A 16,981-nucleotide genomic window follows, 5' to 3' on the forward strand; every position below is an offset into this window, starting at 1 on the left:
GATAATACTGAGAAGAGAGGGTACTTTAGAGCAGATAAGAGGGTGTTAGATAACTCCTCTCATGGGCTTTTGGTTAGTAGCAAGAATTATATTTCTAGGCTCCTTCAGTGAAGTCAAGATTTGACATGAAATCATTTAAGTGCCCTTATGCACCAGTCACTATATGGGGATATAGGTGACAGAGTCAAAGGAGAGTCTGGCTTATGACTTCAAACGGAAGGAGAGTCTGCAAAGTTGTCAACCAGAGGGAAAAATCCCCAGGCTTTAGCAGCCTCTGCAGCTGCAGAGACACTTTGAGACTGAATCAGGCCCTGAGTAATTATCTTGGCATCCGTGGTAATCATTCAATAATTCAGCAAACAATCAACAATGCTATGTAATTAAAGAGTAGTTACATGATATTTCTGCCCATAATTTAGTAACTAAAATTAGTGTCTCATGCAATTGTTTCAGTCATTGTAGACCTATTTCCTTCAATACATGTTAGCTTATACTAACCTTTCAAAAGAGACTTGTTCTTTATAGTATCTTTATTAAGATTGTAATAGCATTAGGAAACCAGAGACAGATGACATAGTTCAGTCCTAATTCCCCTTCCCCAAACTCTAGCCCCGATTTATTTTCTTGAGAGAATAACCCCAAGGGGTGAGTGACTCACATGGGGTCAGTGGGCAAGTGGGAAGCTACAACGCACTTTTCGTTAACAGTTTTTACAAACTGAGGTCTATATTCCCATCCAAGGGGAAGTTATGGAATCAGTAGGGATAGGTAATTTAGCCCTTCTTTGGTAAATAATGATACTCTGCTTTCAATAACAGAGAGTTAGAATCAATGTATAACAATGGGCTTTGAGTAATCCGATGGATGATAGATAAACAGAAATATGGATGTTAATAATGTGTCAGCCTTTACACATGTCAAATTCTTTTGACTCTAAATTCATACAGATATTAAACGTGTTTTCCTCATCAGAGAAAAGAATATTCTTATGCTTTTGATCAATTCAAATCACCTTTTTTAAACCCTAACTTTCTTACCTTCAGTGAAGATGCTGAGTGTGCTTCTTCTGTTTCAAAAGGCCCTATTCCAAACTATCATTTAATTAGTCTATTTTTTTTTTAATTTTTTATGTTTGTTTATTTTAGAGTGAGTGAGAGAGAGACAGAGCGTGAACAGGGGAGGGACAGAGAGAGAGGGAGACTCTCAGAATCTGAAGCAGGCTCCAGGCTCTGAGCTGTCAGCACAGAGACTGACGCTGGCCTTGAAACCACAAACTGTGAGCGTGATCATGACCTGAGCCGAAGTCCGATGCTTAACTAAAAGAGCCACCCAGGTGCCCCCAAAATGCCATTTAATTTAAATAAATGACTAATAGGGGCGCCTGGGTGGCTCAGTTGGTTAAGCATCGGACTTCGGCTCAGGTCATGATCTCACAGCCTGTGAGTTCAAGCCCCGCGTCAGGCTCTGTGCTGACAGCTCAGAGCCTGGAGCCTGCTTCAGATTCTGTCTCCCTCTCTCTCTACCCCTCCCCTGCTCATGCTCTGTCTCTCTCTGTCTCAAAAATGAATAAAAACATTAAAAAAATTAAAAAAAATTAAACGACTAATATCAGAACACTAGCACATTTTTAGATGAGTTTAAAAAATATTTCTGTCTACATGAAATGAAACTATCTAACCCAATCCATTTTCCCTTTATACCTAAGACAACAAGTCCCAGACACTATGATCTAGCCAAATGGGTATAGAAAGATATAGAACATTAGCTGACCACTCATCTTTTAGAGATTGCCTTTTCGACATAATCTGTGACTATATATGAACAAACTAAATGCCATCTCACAAGCAAAAACTACTGAATGCCAACAGGAAAAAAATCTTTGTGTCTTGGATTCTTATCACTTGTTAAAATAACAGAAGCCTTAAATATTCCATGAATGGAATTAGCTCACATTTTGGCTTCATACCATTTACATTTTATTAAGCCAATTATAATAACTAACACAGCCCAGTAACTTTGGGAGTTTTTTCCTATTTTGGCGAATATTGCCAGAGATAAAATAAAATAAATGCCCTAGAAAGTTGCTAATACAAAGTGTGGTCCATGTACCCAGATCATGAACATCATCTGGGAGCTTGTTAAGAGATCTCAGGCTTCAATTCAGACTTCGAGATTCCAAATATGCATTTTAACAAGATCCCCAGGTGATTTGTAGATACTTCAAAGTTGAGAAGCAACATCCTAGAAGACATGAATAAATACAGATTCTGCTCCTCTCTGTCAATTTCCTCTATTGCAAATCTCTGATAGGTCTCCATTTCCACTCCCACAGCCCCTAGTTTATCACATCAATCTCCTATTTACAAAAATTCCCTGGGTCCATTTACTTGTTGTAGTTCTCTCTTTCAGTTGACTGTCTGGGTTCATTGATGATTTATCCTATCCATTCTCTGAGTTCATAACCAGTCTCTATTCTTCTCATGCTTTCTTGGTTTCTGTTGTTTTACCTTCCCCATCCTCTGCCTCTCCCTGGCTTACCCACCTCTAGCACACACATACATTCTTACTCTGATTTGCCTTTCTGGCCTACAAAAGACAATATTTTTTTAAAAATGTTTATTTATTTTTGAGAGAGAGAGAGTGACAGACAGAGTGTGAGTGGGGAAGGGGCAGAGAAAGAGGGAGACAAAGAATCTGGAGCAGGCTCCAGGCTCTGAGCTGTCAGCACAGAGCCCGACGCAGGGCTCCATACTATGAACTATTAGATCATGACCTGAGCCAAAGTGCAATATTTAACCGACTGAGTCACCCAAGTGCCCCAAGATAATACTTTTTGATTGTGTTCAAATATATTGAAGTATTAACTTTATAATTAGAATAAGAAAAACACATGTGAGAGATTAAAAAGAAACACCATATGTTTTCATGCATACCTAACAATTTGAAGAAAAACCAAGATGAGAATTCTTTGCTGCATTGAAGACTTTAAATTGCCACTTTGGAAGCACAAATACAAATATGTCTTTAAAATAAAATGCCAAATAGTTTTTAAAACAAAGATGAACAATTATAGAATTTAATAGTGATGTTGGTATACTTCAATTCCAAAAGCCAGTGTTAATTGGTCAGGCATGCTTTATCTTCTGTCTCTGGCATTTTGAAAACTTGGGCAGTACTTTCTAGAGTGAAGCCAACACACATACTGATTCATATTTATCAATAGCTACTAATAATCTATACACCAAATAACAATTAATTCAATTTAAAAACTAACTTGCTTGTTGGGGAGAAGAGTTTTTATTGATTTGTGAATTGTCTCTATTTCAATATATGTAATTATTTTTTTTTATCTAATAGAGATACATGTCTGTAGGGAATTTACCAAAATTTTTATTTTAGATATGACAAAATATAATAAAACAAAGTACTTCATCAGTAGATTTCTGCACCATATTTATCACTCTTATGAATGTATCTTAGTTGCTTATATTGATGTGTCCATTGTTTATGATTTATTTTGTCTATCTAAATCCTACTATGGAACTGCATTAGACCTATCTATAAAGGAAAGGAAGCCATAGATAAAGTTTTTAGCTGTGTAGATGAAACCACAACTGGCACTGAGGAGACTTGAACTCTAGTTCAAATCTCAAGCTCTGGCAAGTATGATATCATTTCTGATCATCAATTTCCTAATTGCTAAATTAAAGGATTCATATAGACATTCTAAAAGGTCTTTTACTGTGGAAAACTCTTGCAATGTTCAACCCTCTTTCAATTTGGTAGAAAGTATTTTCAAAGCACTTTTTTGTGCGTTTGAAAACTCTTCCTTTTTGGCCATATTTTTCTGCTGCACTTAGTTTATTGCTTTGGATTTCTGGGCATAGAGCCTACTTTGGTCTTATTTTTGTTTATGTTCATCATCTCTATTTCTATATTTGAAGCTAAGGCTTCATAAATATATTATTATACACTGTAAAATTGGATAATAATACTATAAAATTGATTTTCTATATTTGCACATTCCTTGAGAACCTCGGGTGTTTACTGCAATTAGTCTAATTCTTCAAATGGGAGCTGTCACCTCCTCCCTTGCCTGAAGCAAAGCAGCAGGAAGTACAAATCACACTCAACAGCTTGACATCAGGAGGAGGAAACAAATACCTCTGCATAGAATTTACACATCTGACAGTGTGTCACCCATACAGAAATGGGAAGACAGCTTTTATTTAGAGAATCCTGGCACTCTTTCTATTAATTGGGACAGCAAGAAATCAGCAGCTACCTTACGAGTAGAAAGGGATTTTGAAGATGCTGTCTGATCGGCTTCTCTTTATGGCCACTACATTTATTACAGTGCCTGACATAGATGAGATGCTCAATAATAGTTTGCAGAATAATGTTGTTTGGATAAATATATATTGTTAAAAATCAGCAACAACTCCATGTAAATATTTTGGAGGTCATCATTCCCATTCTTATAACAACAAAAAGCTAGAGAAATGAAAAACCAAAGCATTTTATTGCTTTCATCAGAAAACTGAGGTTACAGGGCAAACAGCCACCTTGACACACAAGACACAAGACTACAGAGAGTCACAGCTGAGATTTGGTTACTTGAAGTAGAAACTTCTAGAGCCATAAACTGGGAAGAACACTTAAAAGGTAATTTTCACAAACTGCTAGAGGCTGAATGTGGATCAGAGTCAGAATGAAGGACTCCTGGGGGCTGCAGGCTTAGAGGAAACCCCACACTTCTGCCAGGAACCTCACCAGGTTCTTACTGTGAATATCTGAGGAAGATCCCCTTGTGGCTCTGACAGAGGAGGGGAAGAGTAATCCCTGCAAGATATTCCCAGAGCTTTCTCTGTAGCAAAGGGCTACTCTCTGGGGGGAAGAGTTCTAACCAGATCCTTGTCCAGAGCCATGGAGGAGAACATTCTTCTAGTCCAGTTTCCTCTAGCCTTCCTGTCTTGTCTGATGGGCTAGGGGCTAAAAACTTATACAAGAACAAAAGCTTGTAAAGGTCATAGGCCACTCACAGTCCAGCAGCACAGGCTCAATAAAAGAGATTTAGTTGAGAGATTATGGAATAATCCCTCTTCCCCACACATTACCACCATATCAAAAGGGCTTCAGGGTAATAGTAATGAATCACAACTGAGACCTCTGCATGACACAGATTATCTCTGAAAGAAAAACCCAAAGTCAGGAGAAGAGACAAAAATGGGAACACTAGAGGAATTTGAAATCTCTGACACCTATACCTACAGTAAACATTCAACAAAGTCTCAGTCTTAAAAGCACTAAAAGTACAGCCTCACGATTAGACCCATTAACCTCAGTTCCTATTATCTGATAAACCATGTCTGGCTTTCCACAAATAATTACTGGGTACACCAAAGGGTAAGGGGGAAAAACACACTTTGAAGAGATAAATCAAGTATCAAAACTAGAAGAGATATGACATAGATGTGGAATTTTCAGACATGAAATTTTAAATGACAGTGACTAATGTAAGTATTCTAATTGAATAAAAAGTTGGGTAATATAGGCAGAGAGATGAAGACACTAAGAAAAAAAGTTAAAAGGAAAGCTGGAAAAAAATGAACTATAATAGAATGTGTTTCTTTCAGGGGCCCATCAGCTAACAGGACACAGATTATAAAAGGATCAGTGAGCATAAAAATTGGTAACTAGAAGATCCCCAAACTGTAAAAATGAATGGGGAAAAACACACATACACACACAGAGGACAATCAAGAACTATGGGACATTTTTTTAAAGATGTGATGTATGTATAAATGGAATGCTTAAAGAGAAAAAAGAAAGGAATTGAAAAAAAAAAGGAAGAGATAATACTAGCATTAATAAAGTATGATGGCCAATAGAAGAAATAATGGCCAAGAAATTTCCAAATTAATGACAGACACCAAACCACAAATCCAGGAAACAGAGAACACCAAGAATAAATACAAAAGCTACCCTGAAGCAAATCATATTTAAGTGACAAGAAACCAAAGGCAAAGAGGATATCTTGACAGAAACCAGAGAAAAAAGTCTTGTTACGTATGGAGAATCAAGGATAAGAATTACTTCTCATTAGAAATCATACAATCAACATGTGGATGGAGTACTGGGTATTATATGTAAGTGATGAATCACTAAACTCTACTCCTAAAACTAATATTGCACTATATGTTAACTAACTAGAATTTAAATTAAAACTTCAAACATAAAAAAAAAAAGAAGAGAGATTATCTATCTATTTATCTATCTATCTATGATGGAATATTACTCTTCCATAAGAAAGAATGAAATCTGGCCATTTGCAAAAACAAGGATGGAACTAGAGTGTATTACGCCAACAAGTCAGTCAGAGAAAGATAAATATCATATGATTTCACTCATATGTGAAATGTAAAAAACAGAACAAATAATCACAGGACGAAAAAGAGACAAACCAAGAAACAGACTCTTAACTATAAAGAACAAATTGATGGTTACCAGAGGGGAGGGTGGGGAGCTGGGTTAACAAGGTGATGGAGATTAAGGAGGACTCTTGTTGTGAAAAGCACAGGTTATCATATATAAGTGTTGAAACACTAAATTGTATACCTGAATATAATATTACACTGTATGTTAATTAACTGGAATTTAAATAAAAACTTAAAAAAAAAGCAAAAAAAAAAAAAAAGAATTGACTGGAGTGAAAAATTTAAAGGATTGAAGGAAAAAATCCCACCAACCTAGAATTCCACATTCAGTGAAATTATCCTTTAAAAGAAAGGAGAGACTGTCTAATACAAACGAAAATTTAGGGAATTCATTGCCAGCTGATCTCCTCTATAAGAAATATTAAAAGATTTTCTTCAGAAAGTAAGAAAATGATACTGATCATAAAGTGGATCTACATTTATTTATTTTTTTGAGGGGGAAGAGGGGCGGAGGGAGAGAGAGAGAATCCCAAGCAGGATCCATGCCCAGCACAGAGCCTGACATGGGACTTGCTCCCACAACCCTCTACATTTATTTTTTTAAAGAGTATTGAAGGAATAAATCAAGTCATATAACTACTATGTGAAAATAATATGTCTTATTAAATGCCACAAAATAAGTTCAATTCAGTATTCAAAAGTACTAGACTTTGGAGTGAGAACTATTTTCATTAGGATTGAGTGACCTAGAGCATGTAAAGAGCTTCACATAATGCCTGTACTTGAGTATGTATGCAAAAGAATTTTGTTCAATATCCTAATTTTTAAAAAAGTGTCAGTAAGCTTTCTTGATAGTCACACATTGCTTAGGTAAAATAAACAAGATCTATATATAACAATCATGCCAGACTAAAAAAACAATTAATATTTGGAGTAAGAGTCAGTAATATCACTGTAAATAAGAGAAAACATGGTCTCAGATTTCTAATTGTCTTCAAACGTGAGCCACAAGAATTTAGAAAAGTAATGATAAGCTATGTAATGCAGTGTAACATTCTAATACAATGAACTAAACAGCATATTACCATAAATGGAGAAATGATAGGAAAAGGAAGGAAGAGTTAGCTGAGGAAAAACAATGAAATTCAACAAAGTAATAAAGAAAAGCAAAGAGCCTTAGTTATTCCACGCAAAGTAAAAAGCAGGTAACCTTAATTCATGAGACTTAAGGGTTAATATGAAAAGCTTGTTTCATACCTTCAATAAGCAATTTAAATTCTAGGGTTACAGAAAGATAGTTGGTGACTAGTATCCCTTTCTCCTCCCAACTAAACTAATGCTTTAAATGAAACTAAAATATTTAAGTCAGCAGACAAGAAATATATTTGAGATTTACCTAATTACCCTTTCCCTGTCCTCCTCTCTTAATGTTATTTATGAATAATTAAAGTTTTAAAATATTTTTGTACAATTTTCCACAGAAACTCTTTCCCAGGTAATAGCTCACTTTTTAAAATGTTATTATTTTATTTAAAAACAAACTTTTTTTAATGTTTATTTTTGAGAGAGAGAGAGAGAGCAGGGGAGGGGTAGAGAGAGAGGGGACAACACAGACTCTGAGGCAGGCTCCAGGCTCTGAGCTGCCAGCAGAGTCCAACATAGAGATCAAACTCACCAACCATGAGATCATGACCTGAACTGAAGTCGGACGCTTAACCAACTAAGGCACCCAGCTCACTAAAATTAAGCCCTTAGCTCACTTTTAAACTAACAGGAACAATCTATCAGGGGCCCTAATTGAACACCAAATGTGTGTAGAATGCTTTGTCCAGGTTCAAGAACGGTACCAATGAGAAAGATGCTTATCTTCATAATACAGGAAGGGAAAATCTCTGAGGGCTTGTAAACATAACATCAGGTACAAAAGATTACCAAAATGATTGATAAGAAGGCAAAGGCTGACACAGTGGAAGTGAAAGGCAAAATATAAAAATAGACATCTGTAATAATAGATTTATCTGGGAAGGCTTCCTTCAGGAGGTAAGTTTTAAGCCAGACTTTTTAAAATTATCAAAACCTTTTTCAAACAGTTCTAAAGAGTTATTTTATTTTAGGAACAAGAATACCTCAGCCACATTAACTTCAGTCATCTTCCAAGACTCAAATGTAACAATAAATTTGTTCATATGTGGCTAACCTTGTACATTTCCAGTCATTAGCAGAACAATTGTTCTACAAGCCTATCTCTAATATTTGAGGTCAGATCTTTTAAATCTTGCCCTATTAATACAACTAATGGCAGATTTTAGTAATTTTTTTGCCCTTTTTAAAAATTAAATTCTTATTCATAAAATTAACTGTCTTTGAATATTTTGGCAGCCAGTATGAAATGAGATAAGAAAACTATGTAATTTTTATGAGAATGTATTAAGCCTTACTTCAACTTTGCTTCATTTTAACAACAGAACTATGAAAGTTAATCAATATATATTATCACATTACCCTAGGGGAATTTCATTCAACTAAATTCAAATTTTAGTTAAAATAAAATTTATCTAAAAAATGAAATTTATAAATTAGAAAATCTAAGGGAAAAATCCAAAAGGAATTAATGTCATATGATCTTTCAACAGGTAGGTAATACAAACAGAATAAATTCCTTTTCTTTAATTTTTTAATGTTTATTTATTTTCGGGGGGGAGGGAGAGAGAGAGAGAGAGAGAGAGAGAGAGACGGAGAGAGAGAAAGGAGAGAGCAGGGGAGGGGCAGAGAGACATGGAGACCCAGGATCTGGAGCTTTCAGCACAGAGCCCGATAGAGTGCTTGAACTCCGAAACCGCAAGATCATGACCTGAGCCAAAGTCGGACGCTTAACCCACAGAGCCACCAGCTGCCCCTAGAATAAATTTCTTAAATGAAAAACATATTTATAAGATATGGACACAAGTATTTAATTTGTTGAAATAGAAGGGATACCAAATGTAAATGTTGGCTCTGAAAAACAGGGTATGTTATTTTCAATTGAAAGAGCTAAGGGTTTTAACCAGAGAACAAATAGCAGCCTGAATTTAGGATTGTGACTGGGGAGAGGAGCAAGGAGAGGGTGGAAAGTAGGAACTAGGGCCAGAGCCATATAAATTAGATATTGCTGTCAGTGGGGAGGCAAAGTTATAAACTGCTAATTCACGTGAAAATCCAAAGACAATAAAGTAAAGCCACTGGACTTAAGGTGGATCAGCGTCATGGGTAAGAGGTGATGGATAAAGTCTCCAGTGATGGAGGACCACTCTTGTGTACTTCAGTCAAGTGGGACAGGAGGGAGCCAGGCAGGTGAAGCCATCTATAAACAGCAGGTGGTGTTGAGATCTGCTCACCATGGATTGCCCACAGTGAAATCAGAACAGACTCCAGCAGCAGTTCTCAGCAGGAAGTCTGGGAACACTGACGATCCACAGTACTTCCCCAGATTGAAGTTATACTAAAAACTGCTTCCTCTCTTTAGAAAGCAACTGTAAGATGAGACACTTGAAAAAGGGTAGTCAGACAAATGAGTTAATGGTTCTGGAAAAACTATAAAATCCTCTACCTGCCCTTCTTTATTTGGTTCTTCCCTTGACATTTTTTTTCTTTTTTTCTTTGTGTGTGTGTGTGTGTGTATGTGTGTGTGTGTGTGTAAATTCTCAGGAGTGTAAATGTGAAATGCTGTGAAAGTGAAGAAGTCACTTGGCTTTTTAGAACTTGGACTCTTTAACTTAAAAATAGTCACATGCCTTGCTTTTGTTGGACCACAGTAACACTGACACCATTCACTGGTTTGGGAACATATCTTTATCCCTTTATCCCTTATGGAACACTAGAAAATGTTAGTATTTATTTAGGCAAATTCACTTTGAAAAAAATGGTGCCAGGTTACTGTATCAGTCTGCATAAACTGTACAAATAATGGGTGACATGATATTTCTCTACCCTGTCATAGACTGATCACCATGTGCTGAACTATGAAAGAAAGAGCAAAGAACCAGGAGGAAGGTTCTAATATATGGCCTCCACACATCATAAAATATTTCTCTAACGTAGTAATTTTACGTGAGAAAAATGAAATAAAATTCAAGTCAACTGCACAGAGTGTATCACCCCTTCCCACCCCACCCCTCTCTCCTCAAAAGCTGAGATACCATCACTTTTTCTTACTTTGTTTCTTAATATTTTGAAGCTGAGTGATGCCGATTTCTACTCTGGACTTCAGTTTTATGAGTTAGCAGAAAGGCAACCCTTCAAGCAACACTTTCCAAAGGATATAATTACAAATATAACATAAGACTCTCTGCTCTCCAGACTTTTAACATTGTCGTTTTTAGAAAGTAATTGGTTTTTCTTTTGCTTTCCCCCCCCCCCCCCCAATGCTCAATGCAATCTATACTGCCTGGAAGCCAGACTTTAAATGAAGCAGATGCTCCAAGTTTAAACTCTGCACTGATGGTAAAGTTGTTTCCTAGCAACACAAAGTTATGAAAACTTCAAGAGCACTACTTTGCTCAATACGGTTTTTCCCATTTAGTTTCATGCACTCAGTGGGTTATTATAAAGAACTGAGTATCAAGTCAAAACCAACTTGATCCTGCATTAATAAGAATGAACCACTCCATTGATTTTGAACTAGAGACATTTTCAAAGCTTGGACAGACCAAATTAGGCTTTGTACAGGTTCTTTGAAAGAAGGTTTTTCAGAATGAATTTTGGGAAGGACTTTATAGAAGGTGATGGACTTAGGCCATACATGTATCTCAAATACATTATTTAAAAATATCTATCCTTTCTAAATAATGCCACTTAACCCAGGCAGGTGAAATGGTGTTTAGGTGAAATGTTCTATATCAAACATTTTGGTCTTAGAATCCCTTTACATTCTTATCAATTATTGGGCTTCCTATTAATAGTTACCACATTAGAAATTAAAACTTAGAGATTTTAATCTTGTCATATTCATTTTGAAATAAACACATGTTAAAATAAGTAACATATTCTATGGAAATTTTCAAAAGAAAACCAGAGACAGTTTGGTGAGATGAGCGGCATTATTTTATCTTTTACAAATCTTCTTAATGTCTACCTACATAGGAAGACAGCTGGGTTTTTAGATCTTCTCTGGCATTTACTCTGTTGTGATACCACACATCACAGAGACAGACCCCCTAGAAAACTCTGTCGTGCACTATAGAAAGAATGATAGTGAAAAAAGGCAAATAACTTTCTCCTTCTCCTCCTGCCCTCCCCCACTGCCTTCCTCCATCTTTTTCTTCTACTTCTTCATCTTCCTAAACTAATTTGGATCATAGTTTGATAACTGCTGTCAATAAGAATATTTATTCAGTGTATAAGATTTAGATGATTTCCTTTTCCTTAGCCAATTAGCATCAGGCGGTATGATAAAAAGATTACATTCTGTTATGCTACAGTCAGCTTGCTTGAGTTTGACTGCTCTCTTGGTCTATGGCTCTGATTAAGTCACTCTAGGTCTCACTTATATCTCAAATAACCAAATAACTTGTACACTCAAATAACCATTACTCTCCCCCCCAATTTCTGAAAAAGAGGAAATAATGTGAGCCTGAGATTATCAGACGTTCATGCATTTTCATGTATTTAGAGTTGAAGTTTGTTTTGTTTTTTAATATCAATGGAAATACACCTAAAACTATGTGCTCATTCTTTCTTATGTGCTTCTGTCCCAGTACAGTCTTTTGATATCATCTGATGGAGGGAGAGAGGGGTGAAGATGGTGCCTTTAAAGAAATTGTGAAAATGAGTATTAATGCAATTTGAAAAAAAAAAACCACAAAAGTACACAATTTGGTTTTGATGATTGATTTTTAGTAAGTTGGTAACTAATTCTTGCTTTGACCTTTGTTTTGGTTGATATAATGGCCAAAAATAAAAATCAAAATGGGTTTGAATCATATGCTGATTTCTCTCACTTACAGGCTAGATCCCAACTATACCATGTAGTTCATGGTTTCTGGCAGTTGCAGGACTGATCACAATGTAAATATCACCTTTCATTCCATAATTTCAAAGCACTCTTGGTATTAGCTCAGTTTTCATTATAGCTTTGCAGCTAGATATATAGTAAACATTTTTTTTCTTTTTGCCTTGGGATGTAGCTTAAGCCAGTGAACGGACTGAGATTGCCCAGGGTCTTGCTAAGACCTAATGGAGGATTCCTAAACTCTATAATAAATATCTCTTCTTCAAAGGAGAATAAATGGATGTTCTTGAAAGTCAAATCCTTAAACAAGACCTTAAATGTTTTTGAACTTCAAATATTCATACTTCTTTCCTATTAGGCATCGTAAAAAACATGCTACTGCTTGTTATACCAAATCAGTTTGACAGCCTTTGTTAAATAAATGAGAGGTTGGTAGGCTGTTTGAAAGCTGGGTATTTAGCCTGTTTAGGAATAATTTAAAGAAGTCTTGGAATGTCTGAGCACTGAATTTGAATTAATAAGAAAATAATGTTTAATTTTTCTGCCACATTATGACGAATTTTTACTATGTCAGAGTGGAGATTCAAGAAAAATAAAAGCTCATTGGGCATTCTCTCACCTATTTTCTCTGAGAGACGCATTTGACTAACGTGTCACCCTTAGGAAAAATATGGTACAGTTAGAAACCTTATTTTCAGATGGTTGGTAGAATAACTTATAAAATGAGTGTTCTGAAATATATTTCTGAACTTCTCCAAACTTCACATTCCTATAAAATAGTATGATAAACATAGCTGCTTTGTAGTTTTATTATAATAACTGAGTGGGTTAACATTTATGAAAGAGCTACTCAGTTCTTAAGAAAAGTAGTATTTCCCTGATTCTTTGCTTTCTTTTTTCTTTTCCTACTCTGTTTTTTGCAGATATATCTTTGTCCTTTTCTTTTAGTGTTTCGTCTTTACAACAGAGGCCAGTAGTGATCAGATTCCACGTGCCCATTTTCTTCTGCAATGCATTTAAAGAGAAACTGTAGCCAGTTTCTTGAATTAAGTTATAACTTTGTTAGGACCTGTACATTTTTCTTTAATGTTGCTTAACTGTTTTAATTAAGTTGAATTAAGTGCAAAATGTTTTCAAATAGTGGGGCACCTGGGTGCCTCAGCTGGTTAAGCACCCGACTCTTGATTTTGGCTTAGGTCATGATCTGATGGTTCATGAGTTCAAGCCCCATGTCTGGCTCCATGCTGACGGTGCAGAGCCTGCTTGTGATTCTTTCTCTCTCCCTCTCTCTCTTCCCTTTCCCTGCTTGTGCTCTCTCTCCTTCTCTCAAAATAAATAAATAAACTTAAAAAAATATTTTCAAATAGCCACAATAGTATTATTATTGTCATTCCATATTTTAATACTATAGTACTATACATATTATTTACAATATTATAATATTATCTATAGTACATATATATAGTTCTCTATAGAACTATAATAATATAGTAATAATATTATGTTATTACTATATGCATTGTTATTATAATATAATAATAGTAATTTAACATAATGTTCTCTCAATTTTATAGAAGGAAGCCCTGAGACCCACATGGGTACATGTGTTTCTTTCAAGTCACAGAACTGATAAGTTTAAGATGCCAACTGAAATTGTTTTGTTTCATTCCAGGCAATTAACTGCTGCACTAGATTAACCATGTTCTCACTTTTGCTTGAATAGCTGCCTCCAGAAAATCAGAAAGACTAAAAGACAGTTTTCATACTCTTCAGTATACTTTGAGGAAAACATGGTAACAGACTGGTTCGGGTTTGGTAAAGGTTACATAATAATCAATACTGAGACATGTACTAATGTCTCATAGGATGAGGTTTTATCCACAGCTAGAGGTTTCCACTGACAAAAATGATCATTCCGAATGTCAACCATCCTGAGAGGAAATCAAATTCAAGGACTAAAATCAGGACCTTGAAAGATGTGCTATAGACTAAGTGCAGGAGCAAGGACTTTCTCTCTGGGCTTTTCTCTACATGTTTTCCTCTTTTCTAAAGCTTGTCCAGAAACTCCATAAATTTGGTAGAAATGTGCCTCTGCCTAATGGAACCAAGATAAGAGCTCCTGGGAATGGAGTCTGGAGGTAGGAGGCAGGCACATTCCAGAAAACTTCAGAAGGATATTTTATAGCCTGTGGGCTTTGAGAGAAGCTTGAGATATTGAAATGAGGTGTAATTTACTTCCCATGCTGTCATTTACTTCCATTATACAAAGTAAGCATCTTCAAATATAAGTCAATTGTGACCCACACCTTGATGTATTGTGAGTACAAGTAAGATCAGAAGGAAAAATTAAACTTGGATTCTCAGGTTCAAAGGATCTATGAAGATTTTTATTTATAAATGTAAGTATATGAGAAAGTAGGAGGATAAAGGACATGTAATTATTATCAAGAAGCAAGAAGGATTTCCAGTTTGGGCTATGATGCATTAGGAGAGACTGGATTTATAGTTCTACCCTGAACAACTAGAAAACTGGAGAAAACAGAAGAAAATATAGCTTTGGGACATTGAGCAATGCATGATTATGATCCATGAGAGAATAATATTCCCTAGAAACTGCCTAGAACAAGATTTGTCAACTTTGGATACTACTGACATTTTAGACCAGATGATTCTTTGTCATGGGGCTGTCTTGTCCATTATAGGATGTTTAGCAGTATCTTTGGCCTTGGCCCATCTATTACATACAGTGGCATCTCCCTATTGTAACAAACTAAAATGTTACCAGATAATGTCCATTAGGGGGCAAAATCATCTCAGATTGGAAACACTGGCCAAAGGTAGTCCCTACAATGCAATATAGGGAAGGTAAATCCAAGTAGAAGAACCAAGAAAACTTGTCTCCAAAGAGAGAGATTAAACATCAAACAGGGTGGGTAGCTAGATTTTGCAAAACAGTCTACCAGAGAGGAGGAAGCTCGGAGAGAATGAGAGCAAGAGAGTAAGAGAGAGAAAGGGAAATAAAAGCTCTAGAATCTACCTAGGAGTCTCCTACCTCTGATCTGTACATATGTAAGAGGAAACTACTTGAGCAGGGAAAGGACCACGGGAAATGAGTAGGTAGAAGAATTTGCAGAATCTACACAAAGCTGGGATGTTTTTTTATTTCCACTGGCCAAAGCTGAAAGATCTTTACCAGATGGGGAAATCTCAGAAGGTACCTTAATAGAGGGATTAAATGTACTCTCAACTACTGGCTGCTTGAATATACCTTAAGAAACTTAAAAGTAAGGGTTCAACTGATTCTGAGTAACTTAATGGTGCAACAGAAAAGAGTTCAATATTACTTAAAGAAATGCAACACAATCTAGCATTCAACAAGATAAAATTCACAATATTAGGTGTCCAATTAATGAAATTGTAAAATATTCCTTAAAGCCATAAGAAAATTTAATTAATAGTAACAGGCTCATAAATAAGAGATGACACAATAAAGACATTTACAAATATAAAAATATTATAAATATGTTCCATAGATTCAAGAAGGTAAAAAAGAATACAAGCATGGTGAAGAGAGAAATAGGAGATATAAAACATTACAAAATTAGCATGTATAAAGAAGAAAATACATATAAAATAAAAAGTACACTGAATGGAATTAGTAGCAAATTAAACACTCCAGAAGAAGAAATCAGTGAACAGGAAAGCACAGCAGTAGAAATGAAGCACAGAGATTAAAGAAAAAGACTGTACATAAAAAGAGCCACAGTGGATTGTGAGACAATAATTATATTCTAACATGTGTAACTGGATCCAGTAAAACGGGAAACTGTAAGGTAGTTGTGAAAACAAAGAGTAGAGAATTATCTAAATTTGTTAAAACTAAACTCACACATCTAAGAAGCTAAATAAACCCCAATCAGAATAAACATAAAGAAAACAACACTAGAACACATGAAAATCAAAATGTTACAGGAAGCCATCAAAATCATAGAGAAGCACAGAGGCAGTAACCTTTTTGACATTGGCCATAGTAACTTCTTACTCAAAACGTTTCCTGAGGCAAGGGAAACAAAAGCAAAAGTAAACTATTGGGACTTCATCAAGCTAAAAAGCTTCTGCACAGCAAAGGAGACAATTAACAGAACTAAAAGACAACCTTCAGAATGGAAGAAGATACTTGCAAGTGACATATCAGATACAGGGTTAGTATCCAAAATATAGAAAGAACTTATAAAACTGAACACCCAAAAAACAAATAATCTAGTTAACAAATGGGCAGAAGACATGAATAGACATTTTTCCAAAGAAGACATCAGATAGCTAACAGACACATGAAAAGATGCTCAGCATACCTCATCATCAGAGAAATATAAATCTAAACTCTAATGACATATCACCTTACACCTGTCAGAAAGGCTAAAATTAACAACACAGGAAACAACAGATGTTGGTAAGGATGCAGGGAAAAGGGAACCTTCTTACACTGTTGGTGGGAATGCAAACTGGTTTAGCCACTCTGGAAAACAGTATGGAGGTTCTGCTAAACGATAAAAATAGA

At 35.7% G+C, this 16,981-nt stretch overlaps 1 long non-coding RNA gene across 1 annotated transcript in view; it reads right to left on the bottom strand.

The window, feature by feature from the left end:
• LOC132661519 (uncharacterized) overlaps positions 1-16,981 on the bottom strand; it is a 334,276-nt gene that overhangs the window by 201,709 nt on the left and 115,586 nt on the right. The gene's annotated exons all lie outside the window — the stretch shown is intronic.

Source organism: Panthera onca, chromosome A3 (assembly GCF_046562875.1).
Source record: "Panthera onca isolate mPanOnc1 chromosome A3, mPanOnc1 haplotype 2, whole genome shotgun sequence".
NCBI classification, from domain to species: Eukaryota; Metazoa; Chordata; class Mammalia; order Carnivora; family Felidae; genus Panthera; species Panthera onca.